General features: G+C 43.1%; 3 non-coding genes across 3 annotated transcripts; 1 reads left to right on the forward strand and 2 right to left on the reverse strand.

Annotated features, from left to right (window-relative positions):
• Positions 1 to 753: 753 nt before the first annotated feature.
• TRNAV-CAC (transfer RNA valine (anticodon CAC)) lies at positions 754 to 826 on the reverse strand. The gene has a single exon. It is a non-coding gene; the product is annotated as a tRNA-Val (tRNA).
• A 1,750-nt stretch (positions 827 to 2,576) lies between these two features.
• On the reverse strand, positions 2,577 to 2,650 carry TRNAN-GUU (transfer RNA asparagine (anticodon GUU)). The gene has a single exon. It is a non-coding gene; the product is annotated as a tRNA-Asn (tRNA).
• Positions 2,651 to 2,818: 168 nt separating this feature from the next.
• On the forward strand, positions 2,819 to 2,889 carry TRNAG-UCC (transfer RNA glycine (anticodon UCC)). Its single transcript has one exon. It is a non-coding gene; the product is annotated as a tRNA-Gly (tRNA).
• The last annotated feature ends 1,887 nt before the right edge of the window (positions 2,890 to 4,776 follow it).

The following is a 4,776-nucleotide window of genomic DNA, read 5'->3' on the forward strand; positions in this document are numbered from 1 at the left end:
GCATTTTGATATTGATAGAGTTGCCCTATTATGAGCTCACTGTTATAGACACACAGTACAGTATTTTATTTTGAAATTCTTTGAGGCAAAACAGGGTGGGTTTTTTGTTTGTTTGTTTGTTTGTTTGTTTGTTTGTTTGTTCGTTCGTTCGTTCGTTCATTCATTCATTCATTTATTTATTTATTTATTTATTTATTTATTTATTTATTTATTTATTTATTTATTATTTCTGTGCCGCTCAGACACTATACTTTTCCGCCCACCCCCCCAAAAAATTAGAGGGAACACTGCGAGGGGGAGGTAATTCCCACACTTATTTGGAGCTTGGAATGGCTCCGTCAGTGCCCCAAATAGCATCTGAGAAATAAATCAGATTCTAGTCCAATTCTCTCATCCAAGGTTCGATTTATGAGCAGAGTCGTGTTGGTCATGCCATTACCATCCCGATACTAACTTCCTTCCAGTACCCCACCCAGGTTAAGGTTTATCCCACATCTCCACACCCACAAGTTCATCATGAGGACCAGTCCGAATGCAGAGATTTCACTGACTTCCTCTTTACCTGATGCAGTTGATGCAGAGCAAAAGATGACCTTGGACTCTTAGAAAGGAATTTGTTGTGGCTAGTAACTTTCCCTCCCATGCAGCCAACCCTCCCAGTTCCTCTAATACTAATCTACTGTGACAGGCCAAAGTCTCTAACTCCACATGATGGCTTTGGCCTGACAGGCTGTGGTGCTGAGAAAAAAAATGTGTTTCTGCCTGGTTTTGAACCAGGGACTTTTTGCGTGTGAGGTAAATGTGATAACCACTACACCACAGAAACCAGAGGCATGGGTATCTCTCAATCGGCATGCCCATATCTTTATTTTGCCAATTTCCAGAATAAGAGAGATTAAAGGATTGTTATACTTTAGAAATATAGAAACATAGAGGACTGACGGCAGAAAAAGACCTCATGATCCATCTAGTCTGCCCTTGTACTATTGTCTGTATTTTAGCTTAAGATGGATATATGTTTATCCCAGGCATGTTTAAATTCAGTTACTGTGGATTTACCAACCATGTCTGCTGGAAGTTTGTTCCAAGGATCTACTACTCTTTCAGTAAAATAATATTTTCTCACATTGCTTTTGATCTTTCCCCCAACTAACTTCAGATTGTGTCCCCTTGTTCTTCTGTTCACTTTCCTATTAAAAAAACTTCCCTCCTGAACCTTATTTAACCCTTTAACATATTTAAATATTTCGATCATGTCCCCCCTTTTCCTTCTGTCCTCCAGACTATACAGATTGAGTTCATTAAGTCTTTCCTGATACGTTTTATGCTTAAGACCTTCCACCATTCTTGTAGCCCATCTTTGGACCCGTTCAATTTTGTCAATATCTTTTTGTAGGTGAGGTCTCCAGAACTGAACACAGTATTCCAAATGTGGTCTCACCAGCGCTCTATATAAGGGGATCAAAATCTCCCTCTTCCTGCTTGTTATACCTCTAGCTATGCAGCCAAGCATCCTACTTGCTTTTCCTACTGCCCGACCACACTGCTCACACATTTTGAGACTGTCAGAAATCACTGCCTCTAAATCCTTCTCTTCTGAAGTTTTTGCTAACACAGAACTGCCAATACAATACTCAGATTGAGGATTCCTTTTCCCCAAGTGCATTATTTTACATTTGGAAACATTAAACTGCAGTTTCCATTGCTTTGACCATTTATCTAGTAAAGCTAAATCATGTGCCCATGACGAGGCAGTTGAAAAATCAAAGAGCCAGAATATTACAAAATCTGGGATAGGGTCTATATTTGGTTGAATAGAAGAAATTCTCAATAAATCCAAGATCATATAAATGTATTATTCTGAAATGTATATAAATAGAGAAATGAAGTAGGTGTTTTCTTTCCTTTGAAATTATCTAATTCACAAAAGTTTTCCTTTCTTATTATCGAGACGTCTATTTTGAGCGAGCGACTGCATCTCCTCATTTTTGTTCTGTGCTTTGTTTTGTATTTTCATGTATGTGTGTAATGTTTTGTTTTTGAAAATAATAAAATATTTTTTTTTAAAAGAAAGAAACATGTGCCCTCGTCTAGACTCTAGAGCACAGAACTAAGGAAGCGGATGGCTAAATATTTAAACCTGGCAGGAAAAAATAGAGAGGGTGGAGTCTGCAGTTCCAAGATAAAGAAACCAATAAATAAATATTCTGTAACCTTCACCAATTATTAGTCAGCTCGTCAAGCAGGCCGTCCCTTTTGCCTTCCTAGAAGTAAAAGGGAGGTGGCCTAATCTTTGCAACAGGCAGCCATTTCAGAACCCTGGAGAGCTCCCATTGAGGAATCGCTTTGCTTCCCATGGAAGCTCAGGAAATGTGGGGCGACTCCTCCCCCTTTAGCCTTAGTCACTGACTGTGAATAAGTCTGCCGTGTTCTTCCTTCTAGAAACTTTTTAAAAAAATATTGCAGATGATGGACATATATTTATGTGAAAAAAGGATCGACTAGGTGAGAATTGAAGCCTCCAGATGAAGAACTGGATGCCGCATTCAGTCCATCACCTTTGCTCTGAATCACACCGTCCCTGGGTGGGCTCGAACCACCATCCTTCTGGTTAACAGCCAGACGCGCTAGCCCATTGCGCCACAGAGACCTGGCACAGGCCTCCCTCTCAACTCTCCCCACCTGAACATCCATAGCTGAGAGACAGCAATCAGATACATTGGTCTCAAGACACGGTGTTTCTCTCTTCTGCCAACAGATGGGAAAAGAGAAACCCTGCTTATAAATATTGCTTTTCTCGAGACAGACTCTCAGGGCTGTGCCAGTGGTGTAGGGGCATCATGCAGGGCTTCCAACCTTGCGACCCGGGTTCGAGTCCCGGCTGGTGCATGTCTCCTTCTACCTTTTGTTCTTCTAGGATGTAGAGGCAACACTACCAGCTGAAGTTTTGATCCCTGATTCTGTTTTAGTGGGAGAAGAAGAGAAATGCTCTTGATGGCCGGCACTGACATCACCTTGGAGCCTCAGCCGGAAGCAAAATGTAGAAATAATTTCAGGATATTCTCACTTTTGGGCCCGGGACCTTCCTCTGATTTTGGTGAGGATAACCACAGCTGAAGCTCCAGAAAGACTATCCATGGAAGAAATGACAGCTGAGATGGGATTTGAATCCGTGCATTTATTTATTTTATTTATTTATTCATTAGATTTGTATGCCGCCCCTCTCCGCAGACTCGCAGCGGCTCACAACAAAGAATTTCCCTAACTATCTTGGTTTATGTATGGTTTGATTGGGTTGGATGATTATTTTATTACAAGGGTTTTAAATTGTGTTTTTAAATATTGGATTTGTACACTGTTTATCATTGTTGTGTTTAAAAAGAGGATACAAAATGAGAGGGGAAAAAACACGCCCCAAAAAGAAAAAAAAGACATAGAGAAAAAAGAAATAACATAAAAAACATCAAAACCATCTACACAATAAATGTGTGTGGATTTTTCTATGGCAAGTAGAGTGTTATTCCTTGTAAAGCTGCTTCCACACGCTCTTTCCGCATTTATATATCTGTCCTTTGTCATATTTCTCATTTGTGAAATCCTAGTAGAAATAATTATGGTTGCAAAACTATATTTTGGTCTTGTAACTCTTCTAGCCATGTCTCTATCTGGTGCCAAAATTCAGATGTTTTATATTTAACCACATATCACTGAATTACATTTCCAACATTGTAGTGATAGATTCTTGTTCATTTTTTCTAACCTTGTAGGTGGAAGTTGCTACCTACAGAACATTTTATATATGTTTTTTTTTATAAGACATAGGTAAGTTTCCTGTTTCTCCCATAGGTCTCGTCATTTGCCCAGATCAATATTGTAAGTAGTGTTGGGTGAACCGAACTTGCATAGTTCAGGTCCATGCCGAACATTACAGTGTTCGGCATAACAAACCCGAACCCGAAATTTTTAAAAAGTCCATGTTCAGGTTCGGCGTTCGCTCGAACACTGGTGTAGACGGGAGGGGGAGGCAAGGAGGGCTCTGACTCAGTGAAGCTGGCTGAGGAATTCTGGGCGATGAAGTCCACAAGTCTTAAAAGTTGCCAACGTTGGACTAAATAAATAAGGAAGTTAAGGCTCCTTCTCCTCTTCTCAGAAGATGACAGCCGGGTAGCGGCGCGGCAGCTAAGGGTGAGGTGTCAGGCGGGCGATGGCTGGGAGCTGGAGCTTCCACCCTCAGGCAGAAGGGAATCCCCCCCCCCACTGCCCCAGCTGTCATCTTCTGAGAAGAGGAGAAGAAGCCAGGCACCGGTGGCGGCAGAGGAAGGCGAACACCAGTGAGCTGTCGGCCGGTCGGGAGGCGGGAGACGGAGGAGGGAGGGAGGTTGGGAAGAGGCACGGTCGGCCCGGCCGAGGGGGAGGAGAAAGGCGGGGAGAAAGTCCTGACACCGTGCCTTCCTGTCTTTGCAGCTGGCAGCAGAGCAAGTGAGCGAGCGGGATCTTAAAGCAGCGAAGCCCCCCACTGCCGCTTTTGCCCGGTCCTCCACGGCGGTGGAAGGGGGTGGCTGATCCACTCACTCACTTGCTTTCCTGCCAGCTGCAAAGACAGGAAGGCCACTGAGGCCATTTATCTGGCCTGCGGGTAATAGGTGAGTGCTCCTGGCCACTGTTCCCTCTAGTCTATGCGGCCGCGTGACCACGCAGGCAAAAAACAAACTCCGCACCGGTTTTCCAAACTCCGCGCAGTAAGAGCTGGCGCAGTCTCCTGACCGACAGCTGATC

The sequence above is a fragment of the Erythrolamprus reginae genome, chromosome 2 (assembly GCF_031021105.1).
Source record: "Erythrolamprus reginae isolate rEryReg1 chromosome 2, rEryReg1.hap1, whole genome shotgun sequence".
NCBI classification, from domain to species: Eukaryota; Metazoa; Chordata; class Lepidosauria; order Squamata; family Dipsadidae; genus Erythrolamprus; species Erythrolamprus reginae.